Source organism: Triticum dicoccoides, chromosome 5B, assembly GCF_002162155.2.
Source record: "Triticum dicoccoides isolate Atlit2015 ecotype Zavitan chromosome 5B, WEW_v2.0, whole genome shotgun sequence".
Classification (NCBI taxonomy): Eukaryota; Viridiplantae; Streptophyta; class Magnoliopsida; order Poales; family Poaceae; genus Triticum; species Triticum dicoccoides.
This window is the reverse complement of record NC_041389.1, coordinates 355,877,483-355,897,106: the sequence shown is the minus strand read 5'-3', so window position 1 is coordinate 355,897,106 and position 19,624 is coordinate 355,877,483. Positions and strand designations below refer to the sequence as shown.

General features: G+C 47.9%; 1 pseudogene; it reads left to right on the top strand.

Moving 5' to 3' along the window:
- Positions 1-208: 208 nt before the first annotated feature.
- Positions 209-18,273, top strand: LOC119305508 (annotated as a pseudogene).
- Positions 18,274-19,624: the final 1,351 nt, after the last annotated feature.

Sequence of the window (19,624 nt, the reverse complement as noted above, 5' to 3'; positions counted from 1 at the left end):
ATCCAATCATGTTCAGCACACATACATTTTGCAGAAGAGAGCTACAAGCTTTCTGTTAGGCAATAAGTCATCAACAACAACATCACGTTCTTATAGCACCTTGCTAGCAACGACGATCACGACAAATCTCGCCTTCCTCTATGTCCTCTTGGAAGCTTTGTCGGTGCTGCTGCTTTCAACATTGTTTGTTTTTCTCTCCAGGCTGAAGCTTAAGTCTGTATACATGTATGCCACTGGATTTTACATATATTCTATCTTTGATCTTCTGTTCTGGGAAACAAGACGCAAGGACTTCGGAGTCATGATGTCTCTTTTTTCGAGGGTACGCCAATGACGTACCTTAGCTTTATAGAAGGGAGAAATATATGTACAAGAAATTACACATGTGTTAGTTAGGGTCACAAGTCGACCCAAACCAACTCTCCACGCCACTCCCTAGGTCTACTCGACTACTCTATGACCGATTGTCCTCCAAACGCTCCTGCTTCTGCCCAGGTCTTGAGGTCATCGAAGATCATGTCAACTGTATCCCATTCGTTCTTGATCATACCGTTGCCGAATACCCTCGCGTTCCTTTGCTTCCATAACGTCCAGCAGATAAGCATCACGAAAGTGTCAAAACCTTTCCAGGAATGCTTATTTATCCGTTTCCTACCTTGTGTCCACCATTGTACTATGCTAGAGTTGTTGGTAGGGCAAAGATCTGCAGTCAGCCCCATCCTGTCGATGCAACGGAACCATACTTGCCGCGAGAAGACGCATTGCATCAATATATGATCGACCGTGTCCTCCTCTTGGTCACACATGTAGCATTTTGATGTTTGGTCTTGCAAACCGTGCCTGGTTCTCCTGTCTGACGTCCACAGACGGCATTGCACCGCAAGCCACATGAAGATCTTGCATGCGAGAGGTGCCAAACACTTCCATATGGCCCCAAAGGAGTGGAACCTAGTTCCTCCCTCACAAAGCATCTTGTAAGCCGAGGATGCAGTATATACTCCTGACGCATTCCAAGCCCAGATGGGGCGGTCCTCGATTTGATCATCCAGCTGGACCTCCATGAGTATCTCCCAAAGCCCGATGAACTGGGTGAGCCCCTCGGTGCAAAGGCTTCCAACAAGGTCATCCATCCACTTATGCATGTTCATCGCATCCCGCACAAGTCTTCTGTTCGCTACTTGTGTTCGCACCTTTGCCACCACCAGTGTGGCAATCTCTTTGATCGTTGCACCATGTAGCCATCGATCTTTCCAAAACAAGATTTTGTCTCCGGAGCCAACTTCCCATTTAACTAGGCTCCCAAAGGCTTGATCCACTTTTTTATCCGCGGTCAGATTTAGGCCTTGCCAAGGCCGAGACTCATCCGTGCGTCGAAGCCATTCCCATCTCAATCTCAATGCAATGCCATGTTTGGATAGGTCGTTGACCCCAAGCCCTCCCATGTGCTTAGGTCTGCATACTTTAGTCCATGAGACAACACATTTGCCCCCATTCACCGCCTCTATCCCGGCCCAGAAGAAAGCCCTGCAGCCTTTGTCCACTCTTTCTAGAGCCCATTTCGGTGCCTCCGCAATCATGAGGTGGTGTGTAGCACGCGCCCTCATAACTTGGTTAACAAGTATGAGCCTCCCAGGCCTTGTCACTAAGCCTCTTTGCCAGCCTGGCAAAATGTGTAGGGCGGTATCAACAATGGGCTGTCACTCGGATCTTTTTAGTTGTTTAATGCTTAGCTGGAGCCCTAGGTATTTGCACGGAAAAGTGTCGATCTTCCATGGCAGTGCGGACTTGACAAGCTCCTCATCCTCACTCTCAGCTCTGATCATGATCGCCGCTGATTTAGCGTAGTTTACTTTGAGCCCTGATGCTACTCCGAATATGGCGAGTATTTCCTTGACGAACGTGAGATCTTGCCATGTTGGCTTTATGAAAAGCACCACATCATCCGCATACAGGGACAGGCGCTGCATAGGACTGCATCCATTTATGGTACTCAGCACTCTGGCCTCAGGCGCCTTGCTGATGATAGTCGTTAGTACGTCCATGGCAATAACAAAAAGCAGGGGGGAAATCGAGTCCCCTTGCCTAAGCCCTTTGGCATGCATGAATTTACCACCCGCGCAGCCATTCACCAATACTCTCGAGCTAGCAGTAGTAAGTAGAGTCGCAATCCAAGCGGTCCAACACTCCGGGAAACCTTTGGCCCTTAACACCTCAAACAGAAACGGCCACGCCAGAGAGTCGAAGGCTTTGGATATGTCAAGCTTGAGCAACACTCCCTTGGCTTTCCTCCTATGCATCGAGCGCGCCATTTGCCGAACCAAGAGGAAGTTGTCGTGTAAGCATCTACCTTTGATGAAAGCGGACTGGTTCATTTGGACAAGTTCTCCCATGCGTGGCCTTAGCCTTGCCGTCAGCAATTTGGATGATATCTTGGGCATGCTGTGCACAAGGCATATAGGTCTGAAGTCGAACACAGCGCATGCTTCCGGGGATTTCGGTATGAGTGTGATCAAGGCTTGGTTGAGTCTTCCAAACCCCCTCCCGTTACCAAGGAAAAGTTTATGGACCGCCGCTACTATATCTCCCTTTATTATCTCCCAAGCCTTTTGGAAGAATAAGCCAATGAACCCGTCCGACCCAGGCGCCTTATCCGAAGGCAGGTCCTTAACTGCCTCCCAAATCTCATCTTCTGTGAACACGCGATCTTGTTCCGAAAGATCAATACGCGTGACGCCCAGGTCCTCCAGATCAAGGGTGAAGTCACGGGCCCTGTCCCTGCCAAGCAACTCTTTGTACGCCTTGTAGAACGCTTCCTCCTTGCCTTTTTGGTCTGCTATGATGTGTCCGTCCATGATCAAGGAGGGTATGTAATTTTTCATTTGTCTCCCATTTGCAACTAGGTGGAACAGCTATGTGTTCGCGTCTCCTTCTCTCAGCCAAGTGATTCTTGATCTTTGTCTTTCAATGGTCCTCTCTAGGGATGCCAGCCCTAGAACAAGTTGCTTAAGGGTTCTTCGAAGCCATCTCTCCTCCTCCGCTAGCGCACGACTCTCCTGGGCGCAGTCGAACCGCAAGATGACTATGTTGGCAATTGCAATTTGCAGTTTTATGTTACCAATCTCCTTTTGCCCCCATGCTGCAAGTGCTCGGGCTGTGTTGCGAAGCATGATGTCAAGGCACATGAAAGGATCGGTGATATCCGGGTCACAAACCCAAGCCTCCTGGACAACATCCAAAAACCCGTCCATCTTGATCCAAAACTTCTCAAAACGAAATCTCCGCCTGACATGTATGTGCTCATGTAGCGCAAGGTGGAGGGGGCAATGATCGGAGTACTCGGTAGATAGCGCTTGAAGCAAGCACTCTGGATGTTCAAGCTCCCAATCAACGAAGACAAAAGCTCGGTCTATCTTTGTGAGCGTGGGGGTTTCCCTTTCGTTGCTCCACGTGTACTTGCGTCCATGCAAAAATAGCTCCTTGAGCGCATTATCATCTATGAAACGCTTGAACCTCCCCATCATTCTCCTATCCAAGTTGGAGTTGCTTTTGTCCGCCGCGTGTAGTATAAGGTTAAAGTCTCCTACCACTAGCCAAGGACCTGGGCTTAGTGATCTACGCTTCGAAAGATCGTTCAAAAAATTAATCTTTTGCTCATCCTCCTGCGGCCCATAAACTACTGTAAGCCACCATGGCACTCCCTCCGTGGGTGAAACGTATCCAGTGAGACTATGGGGGTCGTTGACAAAGTTTGTCACGCGTACCCGCGTGGTGTCCCAAGCCACAAAAATACCACCTCTAGTGTCTAATGCCGGCAAATATGTGAACCCTTCGTAGTTCGGCCCCATGCATTGCAAGATAACATAAGTATCCACCACCTCTAGTTTAGTTTCTAATATACATACAATCACCGCGCGAACAGAGTCCACGAAACCTCTAAGCGCCTTCCTTTTGGCTGGATTATTTAGGCCTCGAACATTCCAGCACACTAACTCCAGAGCGTTGAACGACATCGGAGAGGATGCCTCCAACTCCGCCAGTGCGATCGTATCTACTGCGCCGGAATCGGCTCAGCCCTCCCTGTCTCCTTTGCAATGTTGAGTGGGATCGCCTTTCCGAAGATAGCTGCGATGGCCCTCAACTGTGGCTCCTGAAGTGGTGAGTCAAACACGGTACGTAGCTGACCTAGCGCGTCCTCCGAGACCGCCAGGTCATCACAGTCAAACCCCAGGGTTATGAGGAGAACCGTTTCCGCAGCCGTGGCTTTGGTCTTCCTTGCGCCTCCGGCACAAACGGACCTGGTTGCTCGGCGTGGCGTGAATGGGTCCTGCCCAGATTTGACCCCGCGTAGCCCTTCAAACTCCTTGAGAAGTGGTGGCGCTAATTTTTTGAGGAGCCCCGCACAAAACGCCTTGATGTTTCCCAGGGCCGCCATCTCCTTGGCAGTTAAGTGCCCTTCATTTTGTAGAGGTACAATTGCACCAACGTTCGAAACGTTCCCGTCATGCAACCGCTCTTGCATGCATGCAGCACTCGTGATCACATCCTCCTCTACAGGAATTGCCTCGGACTCCTGAGTAGTGGGACCCAGTCCTGCCTTATCACCTGGCAATCGATCCATCCCCTCCGTTGTCGCTAGCTGCAGCACATCCATCACCGGGGCCCACCCCTCTGCAGTTTTGTCTGGCAGTAGCACCAGCGAGGTATCTTGCTGTCTGGCCTTCTCTTGTAATCCCGCGTGGGATTGGGTAGCGGCTGCCCCCACGGGCATCAGATCCTGTGTCTCGTCTCCCGCGCTGGTAGAGACCGGGCTTGACTCCATCAATGCCACGACCAGATTGGCCTCGCCCATGGTTTTGTTTGTGCCCTGGGGATCAGCAGGTGTCCCTGTCTCGATTGCTCCTCCCATAATTTTGTCCTCTTCCTTGGGATCAGAGGAAATCTCTTTCTCGACAGCTGGCCTTGAGCTATCTGCGCCAGCAGTTTCCTTATTGGCTCCAATCCTTATCTCTTCCTGGTCAAAAGTATCCTGATCCTGCGCTTGCACAGGGATTGGCTCATGGGTGGTCACCACAGCTGCGATGTCTGTCTCAGCTCCCAACCTCCTCCCCGGATCCTCTGTGGCCAGCTGCGGCCGCTGTACGGGTGGAGCACGTGCAGCAGTGGCCACAACCTCCTGTCTCAGCCCGGCCGCAGTCACCATGGGACTGCCCCCGAGCGCACATGTTGTCGCCGCCGTGCGAGAGGCCATCGGCGGGATCCTCCAATCTGATGGCCCAATGCGCCCAAGAAGTGCATGCCTGTATGAGTGACTGGGCGCACCACCAGCCGGAGCCCCACCATGGTGATCACGGACACCTCTTGTCCATGGCAGAACTTGCCACACTCCCTGACCGGAATAGCCTCCGGAGTCCTCCAGCATACCACTTTGTCCGCTGTCATCTGGACTAGGTGGTCACAACCAGTGCTCTGGGCCCTCATGATCTCGCACTCTCCCAATGTGTATGATGGTTTTGTACTCCAGCAATGCCCGGGACGTAGACGTTCGTGCGCCCGGTCCAACGTTCATCTCCGGCTCCGGTACCCAGAGGCGCTTGTCCACCGGCACCTCCTCTGGATCAACGCACCAAGCTCGCAGCTTGAAGAGAGAGAGATCCTCTCTGTTCTCAGTTTCTGGCACCAAGCTCTCTATCAGACAAGCCGAGCCAAGAAGCTCCGCCGCCGTCTCAGTCGTCCACGCATGCGAAGGAACTCCCTCGATCATCAGGTCGACTTGTGAGCGCATGACTCTGGTAACTGCCTGCGCTTGCTTGAGCCACGGCTTGACGTACAGCTTGAAGAAGTCATGCTCGACGATGTCGGCCGTTTATGCTCTGTTGCGTAGTTCTGGTGCCGCGAACACCACAAGGAAGTCCTCGGGATGGAACTTGTGGACCAAGAACCGGTGACGAGGGATGTTCAGTTCTGCGGAAATTGCCTCGGCCACCTCCTGGCACGACACCGCCGGTCTGGTGCCGCCCACGTACGCCACCACAGCCAGCCTCAGCCGCTGCTCAAGGTCGTCTATCTCCTGCGTTCGGCGGAGCACACAGATGCCGTTAGTAGCTGCGACTGCAGCTGTCGTTGCCTGCACGAACCCCATAGGTGCGGTGTTCACCGGTGAAAGTGCAATCATGCCCTTAATCATATTTTGATGTTGATGACAACACATATGCTTGGGACTAATCATGTTTATCAAGTATATCTCAGGATTATGTTCCAAAGACCGTGTGCATGGATCATGACTAGGGACAAAAGCATATAACTCAGGAATGGAGATACAAGATGTTGACTTCATTTATGGTTTGTTCTTGAGTATAGGGATCCCACACTATTAAGAGGGGATCGATGGATCTGTGAAAAACTTGCTCAAAAGTTGCTATCTATATACCTTGCCTTCGGACGTCCGGTGTTCTACGGACATTCGGTCCTTCCTGATTGCCCGGATGTCCGGACACTTCAGGACGTCCGACTATCCCACAACAGAAACATTTCTACGGATGTCCGGAACCCTCCGGACGTCCGACACTTTCACATCAGAAGCATTCTTACGGATGTCCGGCCCCGCTCGGACGTCTGTATCCTGTACACTGGATTGTGTGTCACGCTTTTCACAGCGGCCGGTCGTCCGATGACTGTCGGACGTCCGGAACCGTTTGGGTCTCCGGTCGTCCGATGTTCTCCGGACGTCCGACCATCCTGTACCCCCAAACGGCCACTTTTTCCCACCACCTATATATACTCCCTTCCCTTCCATGGGAGAGGGTTGACCATTCACTTTGAGCCTCACAAGAACACTCCTCACTCTCTCTCTCATTCATCCATACTAAATCCTAGATTCCAAGTGTTCTAGGAGCATTTTGAGAGAAGTTCTCCAATCAAGTGATAGATCCACTTCTTCCCCTTCTTTGCACCAAAGGAATTCGTGACTTGAGCAAGTTTTGAGCATTTCCCCATCGTTCTTGTTACTCTTGGAGGTTGGAGACTCCTAGGCGGTAGGAGTCTTCCGGAGAGGAATCGAACTTTGTGATTACCCTCGGAAAAGTTTGTGAGGGTTTGGAGACCACCCCAAGGTCTACCACTAGTGGTTGAGAAATGCCTCCGTGGTGTTGTCTCAAAGGGAGAATAGGGTGAGCCTTCGTGGCATTGGTGTGCCTTCGTGGTAACATCCATCCCTCTAACGGTGACTAGCTCCCCTCCAAGGGAGTGAACATCGGCTTACATCCTCATCTCCCGGAGTTGCGGTTATTCCTAACCTTAACTCTCTACTTGTGGTTACTTGTCTCTTTACACTTGCATACATTATATTGTTCTTGCTTACTTACGTGTTTGTGTTATTTGCTTAGTACCTTGTGCTCATGTGCAATTTTTAGGCTCATCTTTATATTCCGCATTATTGCCTAAAAATTGCCAAGTAATAATTAAAATTTGTAATTGTACCTATTCACCCCCCCTCTAGGTCCATCTCGATCCTTTCAATTGGTATCAGAGCCTCGTGCTCTATTCTTGTGGCTTAACCGCTGTAGAGCGAGATGAACCCAGATGGGACTCCCCTGGTTGTAGATCCTAAGGACAAAGGCGAGGCTTCTTCTGAAGTCAAGTCCTTTACGTCTCAGGATCTAGAACGGGCCCTTGATAAGCAAAAAGAGGAGCATGATGCTTCTCTTGAGGCCTTGGTCCAACTGAGATTAGCCACGTTGTCCGCGGTGCTTGCACCACACTCAAGTGGTGTGAGTCCGAGCCCAACTGTGCCTATTTCATCACTTGGTCAACAACCTCCTAGCAATGAACACACCAGTGTTCCTTGGCTTTATGCAAGACCTCAGGTTGAGAAACCAAGATATAACCCTCAAGGCAAACCTCCTTTACTTACTGCTACTGCCGATTTTGCATTGTGGAAAGTTGCTATGCAGGATCATCTTCGACATGGAAACGATGAGATGCTGGAGATTATGGAGTATGGCTATCATGTGGTTGATCCGAAGAACCCCACACCAAGAGAAATATATGACAATAACCTCAATGACACGGCAATCATGTGTATAAGGAGAGGTATGGATGAAAAGCAAAGGAGACCGTTCATACACATCAAAAGTGCCAAGGAACTATGGGAAAGTATTATACGATCCATGACTGGCACTTCTACCCTCCGGAGTGCTCAATATGAAATTGCCAAGGGGCAATTGCAAAATTTTTGTATGGAAAAAGGTGAAACCCCCAATCAACTCCTTGAGCGTCTCATGACTCTCACTGCGGATATTGAGTCATGTGAGTGTGACAAGACTCAAGATGGATTCAATATGACTAAGAGGTTTCTTGTGGATAAGTTGCTTCATGCTCTTGCTCCATATCATCATCAAATGGTGTGGGACATAAGACAACACCATACCTTCAAGGAAATGACTATAGATGACATCATATCCACCTTCCAACTATTTGAAGAGTCAAAGGCCAATGCCACAAAACATCTTGCCATGCATGGTTCCCCATCATCAAAACTCAATCTTGCATTGAAGGCCAAGCAAGTATGTGAAGATGAGCAAAGTGAAGAAGAAGAATAAGATGATGAGGATGAAGATGGTAATGAGATTGACTCCGACGAGGGCCCTTCGTATGAAGACATGGCTCTTTTTGTCAAGAAGTTTAGCGCCGGAAAATTCAAGGGAAGATTTCAAAAGAAGAAAGTGAGAAAATGCTACAACTGTGAAGAAACCAGTCACTTCTCCAACGAGTGCCCTTATGAGAAGAGAGAAGTTAAACCAAGGTTTCCCAAGACCTTTCCCAAGAAGAAGTTACCGAATCCTTTGAACTCCAAGCTCAAGAAGAGAGATGGAATGGCAATGGTTGCTCAAGAAGAATCTGATCTGGATGATGTTAGTGGTGTTGCCGGAGTTGCTCAAGACTCTCAAAACACGTTGAGGTTAGTAAACAAGAGTGGTGAAGTGGTCACCTACAACTACATGAAAGATTACAAGGGCAACGCTCACAAGTGCCTAATGGCAAAGGCCATGGTTGAAGAAGGAGAGGACCAAAGCTCTTCTGACAAGGTCAAGGTAACTCCACGATCAAATCCTCCTCTTTTCACACCTTCTACTCCTAGTGATGAGTACCTTGATGCGGAGGATAGCTATGAGGATGATGATCTAGATGATCCTATGATTGCTAAACTTAATAAGTTCATGTGCTCCCTCAAAGGAAAGAAACTCACTATGTTTCGTATGCTTATGGAGATGGTGAGTAAGCACACTATCACCATTAAGGAACTCGAAACCCTCATCACCGAGGAAAAGGAAAAGTGTGAAATCCTTGAGCGGAAAGTCCAATATGAGGAAGCACGAAATGATGAACTATGCTTAAAAATTGGTGCAAACATTGATGTTCACACAAATGATCTTGCCTCCTTGAAAAAGGCTATTGACTCTTGTGAAGAGTTAATGAATGATAAAAGCAAGCTTGTGAAGTCTCATGCTTCTCTATCTAAGGATTGTGAGCTTCTATCCGTGTCCCTCAAGACTAAGGAAGGAGAGCTCACCATTCTTGGAAAGAGTTTTGAGACGCTCAAACTTACTTATTTTGAAACTTTAGCCAAGGCTTACTCTTCCCCTATTATAAATGTTGATGCTTGTGCTACTAACTCTAGTAGTGATCTAGCATCTATTCTTGAGGAAAATCGTTTTCTCAAGGCTCAAATTGAGAAAGGTCTCATGACATGTGCTCAAGGGCAAAAGAATCTTGATGAGATTTTGAGTCAACACAATGAGGTGTTTGCCAAAGAGGGACTTGGGTTTAACCCTAGCACAAGTAAGAAGAAGACGTCCTCCCAAAAGTGCACAACTCCTCTAAGCGAAACTTTTGTAAGAGAAGGGCACAAGGAGAAAGGTAAGGTTGTGAGTGGGAAGGCCACAAGGGGCATGCCCACTCTCAACAAGCCTAAAGAGTTCATGCCTCCTTCCTATGTACTTCGGAAGACTAAGGATGGAGAAGTCTTTGCAAAATTTGTTGGTCCTCAAAATGCATTCCGTTTCTATGCTATTTGGGTCCCTAAGACCCTTGTAACTAACTTGAGAGGTCCCATTGCAAAATGGGTGCCTCTAACCAAGTCCTAATTGTGTGTAGGTAAGCTTCTCCGGTGGAGTGAAATGGGTGATTGATAGTGGATGTACAAATCATATGACCGGAGATAGCAAATTGCTCTACGATTTCATGGAAGCTATTCAACCATTCATGAGCATTATGTTTGGTGGAGGTTCAAAAGGACAGGTACTCGGGTTGGGCAAGGTGGCTATCACCAATGACATGTCTCTTGCAAATGCTATGCTTGTCCAATCCCTTAAATATCACTTGCTTTCTGTTCGCCAATTGGCTTCTGTTGGTTATGATACACTCTTTGGACTAACGATGTGAAAGTATTTAAGAGAGATACTCTCGAAGTGGCCTTTGTTGGAGAGTTGGATGGCAACCTTTACACGGTTGATTTCTCGAGAGAGAGCACATTCCATGCAACTTGTCTAATGGCCAAGGCTGACAAGGGGTGGCTATGGCATCGCCGGCTAGCCCATGTCGGCATGAGAAATCTTCAAGATCTCTTAAAGGGAAATCACATCCTTGGACTAACCAATGTCTCTTTTGAGAAAGATCGTGTGTGTAGTGCATGCATAGCCGGGAAGCAACATCAATCAAAGCACCCACCCAAGAACATAGTATCTATTTCAAGGCCCCTGGAGCTCCTTCATGTGGATCTTTTTGGGCCTCCTTCATGGGATAGTCTTGGTGGGAAAAAGTATGGGCTTGTCATTGTTGATGATTACTCAAGATATACATGGGTGTTCTTCCTCAAGTCCAAGGACGAAACGAAGATCACCTTCATTGATTTTGCCAAGCAAGCCCAATGCAAGTTTGACAGAGAAATCTGAGCAATAAGGAGTGACAATGGCTCTGAGTTCAAGAACTATACCTTGGAAGAATTTCTTAGTGATGAAGGGATTGAGCATCAATATTCAGCTCCATACACTCCTCAGCAAAATGGTGTAGCCGAACGGAAGAACCATACACTTGTAGAATTGGCAAGGTCCATGTTGGATGAATACAAGTCACCACATAGTTTTTGGGCTGAAGCTGTCAATACCGCATGCCATGCATCAAACCGACTCTTCCTCCGCACTATATTGGAAAAGACTCCATATGAGCTTCTAACTGGAAACAAGCCAAATGTCAAGTACTTTCGTGTATTTGGGTGCAAATGTTTCATTCTCAACAAAAGAGAACGGTTAGGAAAATTTCAATCCAAAACAATTGAGGGTATATTTGTTGGTTATGGATCAAACTCTCACGCCTATAGAGTCTACAACAAATCCAATGGATGTGTTGTAGAAACTTTTGACGTGGTGTTTGATGAATTTAATGGCTCCCATGGGGAGCAAGTTGATCTAAGTGATGTAGGTGAAGAAGATTCATCTCAAGACATTTTGAACATGGGTGTTGGTGCACTTCTTCCTATGGAACAAGAACCTCATGATGAAGAAGAAGAATATGGAGGTCTCACACATCATCAAACTACCTCAACATCCATACCAACACAAGTTCCTATTGTTCAACCTATACCCTTAGCCCATGTTGATGAGGTTGATCAAGTCTCAATTAATGATAACCATCAAGAACAAGATCATCATCAAGAGCAAGAACAAGAAAGTCCAATCATGGATGACGAACCTCAACAACTGCAACATGAACAAGAAGATTTTCCTCCACACATGAATGATCCATATGTTGAAGATGTGGATGATGGACATGAAGTTGAACCTCGTGAAACCCTCACCTCCATCATGCCTCAAGTGCCCGGTCGTGTTGATGTTGACAAAATCCTCACCGGCATCTCGGAAGGTAGAGTCACTCGTAAACATTTGACAAACTTTTGTGCTCACTTCTCGTTTGTGTCTAGTATTGAACCACTCAAGGTACAAGAGGATTTGATGGACAACGATTGGCTTGTTTCTATGCAAGAAGAGTTGAACAGTTTTGAACGCAACCAAGTGTGGTCACTAGTCAAGAGGCCGTCCACCGAGCATAACGTCATTGGAACAAAATGGATTTTCAAGAATAAGCAAGATGAAAATGGTGTCATCATCCGAAACAAGGCAAGGTTAGTGGCACAAGGGTACTCACAAGTTGAAGGTTTGGACTTTGGTGAGACCTTTGCCCCCGTTGCCCGTCTTGAATCCATTCGCATTTTACTTGCTTATGCCGCTTTCAATGGTTTTACATTACATCAAATGGATGTGAAGAGTGCTTTCCTTAACGGTCCTCTACAAGAAGAAGTATATGTGTCACAACCACCCGGGTTCGTTGACCCCTTTCACAAAGACTATGTGTATAAACTTCATAAGGCTTTGTATGGCCTCAAACAAGCACCTCGTGCTTGGTATGATCATTTGAAGAAGTTTTTACTCGATGATGGTTTTGTGAGAGGGGTGATCGATCCCACTCTTTTTACTAAGAGGGACAAGGGTGATTTGATTCTATGCCAAATCTATGTAGATGACATCATTTTTGGTTCTCCTAACATTCATTTGTGCAAGAAGTTTGCGGATTCCATGACCAAGAATTTTGAAATGTCACTCAATATGGATTTGAAGTTCTTTCTCGGATTTCAAATTCAACAATTTCAAGAAGGAATTTTCTTATCTCAAGCAAAGTACCTCAAGGATATTCTAGAAAAGTTTGGTATGTCTGACGCTAGTCCACGCAAGACACCCATGCCAACCAAAATCACTCTCACTGAAGACACAAATGGTACTCCTTTCGACCCATCTACTTACCGCTCTATGATTGGTTCCTTGCTTTATCTTTGTGCATCTAGACCAGACACCATGTTCAGTGTATGCATGTGTGCTAGATTTCAAGCTTTCCCTAAGGAAAGTCATCATAAGGTGGTTAAGCATATTCTTAGATACCTTGTTCACACCCCAAAGTTGGGCCTCTGGTACCCCAAGGATGCTAAGTTTGATCTCATTGGGTACACGGATGCGGATTGGGCTGGAGACAAAGTGGATCGTAAGTCCACATCCGGTGGATGTCAGTTTCTTGGACGATCCTTGGTGAGTTGGTCCTCGAAGAAACAAAATTGTATTGCTCTCTCTACCGCAGAAGCTGAATACATTGCTGCCGCTAGTTGTGCAACTCAGTTGTTATGGATGAGGCAAACTTTGAAGGATTACGGTATCACCTATAGAAATGTGCCTCTTCTGTGTGATAATGAAAGTGCCATTAGTATTGCTGAGAACCCCAAAGATCATCTCCGCACCAAACACATTGATATTAGGTATCATTTCTTGAGAGATCATGTTGAAAAGGGTGATATTTACATTGATCACATTGGTACAAATTTTCAACTAGCAGATATCTTCACCAAACCTCTAGATGAAGCAAGGTTCTGTCAACTTAGGCGTGAACTTGGTATCTTGGAGCTTGACAACATTATGTGAAATCTAGTACCAAGTCATGCATGAATCTAATGTCTTGTCATGATGTAGGCATATACTTAGGGGGAGACATTCAATTCATGAATGTTCTCGCCCTACTCAATGCATAAAACGAACCAACACTCTCAAAGTATCCATGGGTCTAGACCTATGGTGCTTTAACATGATGGAGTAGTGACTATGCACTTAAAGTTCAAGTCTTTCTATGTCATGTCATGTCTACTCAGACATTGTGGCATTAGCCACCACTTGTAGTCTAGGGCTATGATTGAGTAAGGTAGGATCTGAGTTACTACATAAACAAGTTTTACTGTGAGAAAATGCCTTTTCTCCTCATCATGATCAGCGCCTGCATTCTTGCCTCCTGTCCAAACTTCTGGCGTCGGACGTCCGTAGGTTCCGGACGTCCGTGTGGTATTTCACTGCCGCACGTCCGTAAGCTTCCAGACGTCCGTATATTCTGCTCTGATTACATTCGTCCGGTCGTCCGGCCTCTTCGGACGTCCGTAAAATCCACTCTGGTTCCCTTATGTTGGCCTAGACAATGAAGCTCCGGACGTCCGGAAGACTCCGGACGTCCGTAAAAACCTTTCTGTTACAATCTGCCTGGTCGTCCAAAGCTGTCGGACATCCGTCGTATCAACTCTGTTATCCTCTATTTGCTGATGGTCCAGGCTCCGGTCGTCCGGCCTTTCCCGGACGTCCGGACACATATATGCCTCTGGTCGTCCGTAGGCTCCGGGTGTCCGTACGTTTTTACTGGGGTCTATATATACCGCGCCGTAGGTTTTGGTCAACCAACCCCATCCTCTCCACTTGGTTCGCCACCGCCGCCGCTCCTGTCGAGCGTCCACTCCCCGCAGCCGCCGCCGCTAGTTTTCCTTCTCACGCTACCCATCCTCCTTCCAGTGATGCCCCCTTTGGGCGCATTGCTCGTTTTCTTGGGAAGGCTCATTCAGCCATGATGAAGATGTTCACCTACCATTGCTCCCAACACCACGATGTGGTCACTCGCATGGTCACTTCCAAGAACGCTCTGAAGGCTCGTCTGAGAGACTCAGGCGTATATGATGTGAGTGACGATGAGCGTCTTCCTACTGATCCCCCTTCTGATTTTGGTTTTCCCTCCGGTCCTGAGTGGGCTGATTTCTTCGATGAGGCTGGTGGCAGTGGTGTTCATGATGATGATGATGAGGATGATCTTTAATACTGTCATGTCATTCCCCCTAGTTCTTTTCTTTGGATACTTGATTTCAAAGGGGGAGTAGGCTCCATATGCATTACTCTAGCTCATTATGTAATCGAACCTATGTTATGAGTAGTTTGTTGAACTATGTTATGAGTTGTTGAACTATTTTATGAGCTATGTTATAAGTTTGTTGGTTATGAGTTTGTTGAATCTGAGATTTGGTGAATCTATATGAAGTGTAACTCTTGATTATCGTGGCATCAGTTTGAGGGGGAGCCCTCATCATTTTTGTTTTTAGTAGTATCTGTGGTATCACTTTGAGGGGGAGCTCGCTCGCTACTTATTCTTATTATGGTTATTGAGCTCCACAACAAATACTTCCGATTACTATTATGAGTATGCATATGAGTTGTCATCAACTACCAAAAAGGGGGAGATTGAAAGTGCAATCATGACCTTAATCATATTTTGATGTTGATGACAACACATATGCTCGGGACTAATCATGTTTATCAAGTATATCTCAGGATTATGTTCCAAAGATCGTGTGCATGGATCATGACTAGGGACAAAAGCATATAACTCAGGAATGGAGATACAAGATGTTGACTTCATTTATGGTTTGTTCTTGAGTATAGGGATCCCGCACTATTAAGAGGGGATCGATGGATCTGTGAAAAACTTGCTCAAAAGTTGCTATCTATATACCTTGCCTTCGGACGTCCGGTGTTCTACGGACGTCCGGTCCTTCCTGATTGCCCGGACGTCCGGACACTTCTGGACGTCCGACACTCCCACAACAGAAACATTTTTACGGATGTCCGGAACCCTCCGGACGTCCGACACTTTCACATTAGAAGCATTCTTACGGATGTCCGGCCCTGCTCGGACATCCGTATCCTGTACACTGGATTGTGTGTCACGCTTTTCACAGCGGCCGGTCGTTCGATGACTGTCGGACGTCCGGACCCGTTTGGGTCTCCGGTCATCCGACGTTCTCCGGACGTCCGGCCATCCTGTACCCCCAAACGGCCACTTTTTCTCACCACCTATATATACTCCCTTCCCTTCCATGGGAGAGGGTTGACCATTCACTTTGAGCCTCACAAGAACACTCCTCACTCTCTCTCTCTCATTCATCCATACTAAATCCTAGATTCCAAGTGTTCTAGGAGCATTTTGAGAGAAGTTCTCCAATCAAGTGATAGATCCACTTCTTCCCCTTCTTTGCACCAAAGGAATTCGTGACTTGAGCAAGTTTTGAGCATTTCTCCATCGTTCTTGTTACTCTTGGAGGTTGGAGACTCCTAGGCGGTAGGAGTCTTCCGGAGAGGAATCGAACTTTGTGATTACCCTCGGAAAAGTTTGTGAGGGTTTGGAGACCACCCCAAGGTCTACCACTAGTGGTTGAGAACGCCTCCGTGGTGTTGTCTCAAAGGGAGAATAGGGTGAGCCTTCGTAGCGTTGGTGTGCCTTCGTGGTAACATCCATCCCTCTAACGGTGACTAGCTCCCCTCCAAGGGAGTGAACATCGGCTTACATCCTCGTCTCCCGGAGTTGCGGTTATTCCTAACCTTAACTCTCTACTTGTGGTTACTTGTCTCTTTACACTTGCATACATTATATTGTGCTTGCTTACTTACGTGTTTGTGTTATTTGCTTAGTACCTTGTGCTCACGTGCAATTGTTAGGCTCATCTTTATATTCCGCATTATTGCCTAAAAATTGCCAAGTAATAATTAAAATTTGTAATTGTACCTATTCACCCCCCCTCTAGGTCTATCTCGATCCTTTCAACCGGCACTGGCGAGGTCCTCTCCAGCGGAGGGGACTGCCTAGTCGCCGGCGACAGCCTGTGCGCAAGTCCGGCCTGCATCAGCTGCTGCGAAGACCGCGCTACCTTGGCAACCGCGTCTCGCCGGAGTTCTTCCTCCGACCTTGGACTCCTCGGCCGCTTGCACTCCGTGGAGATGTGGCCCTCCAGGCCGCACCGGATGCGGAGCGGGGGAAATTCGCAGTCATCTCTCCTGTGTCCCTCCCGAAAGCACTTGAAGCAAAGGCCGAACAAGTCAGCCGGGATCTCCCTCCTCTCCGGCGACGCGGCTGGTGAGCGCGACCTGGATCCTCCCGCCGCCGCCATCTTCTGGAAAGCCTTCCTCTTGCGCCATAGAGCCTTGCGCGAAGGTCCCGGCTTGCGCCATGGAACGGCAGATCCGACAGCCGGCCCAGGGTTGGCGCCAGCCGGTGCACCTCCAGCACCGTTCGAACCTCCCTCAGATCCAGACGAGCCCGACAGCCCAAGCCCGGAGACGATAGGCTGGGGCCTGGAGGACACCGACGCCGGGCTCGCAGGTCCATCAGCCATGCCGAACGCGAGTGGGAGCGAGGGATTTTGCGGGGAGGCCGGGGGGCGCCGGGGCCCTGGTGGCCGCCGGCAAGGTGTAGGTGGACGCCGGGGCCGGGGTGGCCTCCGGCGGGTGAGGGTGGACGCCGGGGCCGGAGCAGCCGCCGGCGGTGGGTGTGGTTCGCTAGACTCTAGCACTCGCTGAGCAGTTATTCTCTTGGTCTAGAACAGAGGCAAAGACGCACATGCTCGGGGGCTTGCGAGACCGGCGATGGCCGGCTGGCGGCGCGCGAGATCGGAGGACGGCCGCCGTGGAGTCATGATGTCTCACCATGTGGCAATTGTTGTTCTGATTGTTGTGTCCTATATTTGCAGGTATGCAGATGAGTGTAATCGCCCTTGTATACCATAACAATATACAGCATAGTCAAACTTGAAGTTGTTGCTACTTCCAAACAGATTATCTCGTCCTGGCTCGGTCATTTTACCCCTCCATGATGCAAGTGATATATTCCTAGAGATCGGAAAGATGGCCAAGTACAGTAGCTGTGAGTGGCTAGCTGTTGTAGCATTTCTACTTTTTGTGGCTCCGTGGATCCTTCTTTGGCTAATAGTGTTTCCTTTCTGGATTCTAAGAAGCACAAGGTAACATTCTTGGTTGTTCTGGCATGTGGTGCTACTTTACCTGATTAGAAAGCGGCATTACTCTACTTAGTTTTTTTTAGAGCATTTGTTGATCAATTCAATGGTCTTGTGTCTTTTTCAGTTATGAAATAGCTATGATCCTGGACAAGGAGAACAAAAAAATCTACAGAACCTCATACTACTATCTTTTCAACACTCTCTTGTTTTCACTTTAGTCTTTCACATATATTGGTGGGTACTGATTTACCGGATGCTTGTCAAACAAATTCAGTCTAGAGGTCATGTTGGTGAGGATGTTCGATCCGGTCAGTGATTCTTTTCTTGCTCATTTCCTTGGTGTTAGATTTATTTTCTTTCTCGGCAGCATACTCTTATGGATTTGTTATAAGCTACCCCTGCTATTAAACAGATTCTGAAGGCGAAAACAACCATGAAGATTAAGCTGAAGGTTGTTGGATGCTTAACTGAAGAACTGTATAGTTCGCAGTTGGGAATGAGAATGGTGCAAGCGGGTTGTATAAAGAATGAGAATGTCAAGGAGGAGCTAGTTAGCATATCCATTAGTAGGAAATTCAGGCACAAAACGAAAACTGAAAAGGCTCGAATCTCGGTGCCACTGGAACAAGCCTCCTCTTTTTTGAAACAAGGAACAAACCTCCTTGATATGTATCTTTTTTGTATATTGAACGTATAAGGTGATGCTATCATTCAGGGTCTTGAGGCATCAATCATACATCGTGATATTAATCTCCATATGTATGTGAAGATGTCTTTTCAGAAATACTGAGCCTCCGAGTTATAAAAACTCTCTTTTATATATGTGGCTTGATTGAAATTTCGTGGTCCTATTCTCAATTTTTTTCTAAATTTAGTGGTCCTTATATGTCATTATTATATATGCTTGCGGTTCATGTTAAATATTCAGTATGATTGATATTAGAAATGGACATATCTGTTAAACATGTGTACAAAGAAGATATCACTAATTTAATTGATACTCAGTGTAATTGATCATGTACTTTCGTATATCCAATCATGTTCAGCACACATACAATCTACAAAAGAGAGCTACAAGTTTTGTGTGAGGCATCAAGCCATCAGCAACAGCATCACTTGTTATAGGACCTTGCTAGCAACGACGATCACGACCGAATCTCGCCTTCCTCTAAATCCTCGTGGAAGCTTTGACGGCGTTGCTGCTTCCAGTCTTCGTCAACCTTGAGGTAGAGCCCAATCTGCCGCAACAAGTTGCTGGGCTTCGCCGTGTTGTACTCATCAATGCCGAGCCTCTTCAGATCCTCTCGGTGTAGGGTATCGTCGGGCATTGCCGTCTTCTCCATGTGGAGCAGCTCCTGACGGGCCTTCTCCCTCGCCCGGGACGTGGCCTCCTTTCGCTGCCTTTCCAGAGCACGGGCGAGCTGCTCACATGTTGGAGGCGTGATGGCCGGTGCTGGACTGTCGACGATCTCGTCAGAATCAGAATCTGAGTCACTGCCGCCGGAGTGCTCTGAACCCGAGTCGCTGCTGCCGGAATCAGTGTCTGAATCGCTGTCGCTGGAATCAGTATCTGAACTGCTGCTGCTGCTGCTGGAGCTTGGGCTGCCGCTGGCTGTTTCATCTTCGACGAGCAGCAGAGGTGCCGGCACGATCGGTAATGGGGAGACGCCACCGCAGATGTCAACTTCTTCCTCCTCTTCCTCTTCGGCCATCACCTCAGGGCCGTCTTGGTGGCGTTCTTGCAGCAGAGGTTGCGGCACGATCACCAAGGGGGAGACGCCGCCACAGATGTCAACTTCTTCGTCCTCCTCTTCGTTCATCGCCTCAGGGCCGTCTTGGTGGCGTTCTTGGGGCGACGGATTCGCCGACCTCCTCTCTCGAGCGAACTTGTCAACCTGCTCCTGTAACTCGACAGCAGCAGCGTCGTCCAACGCG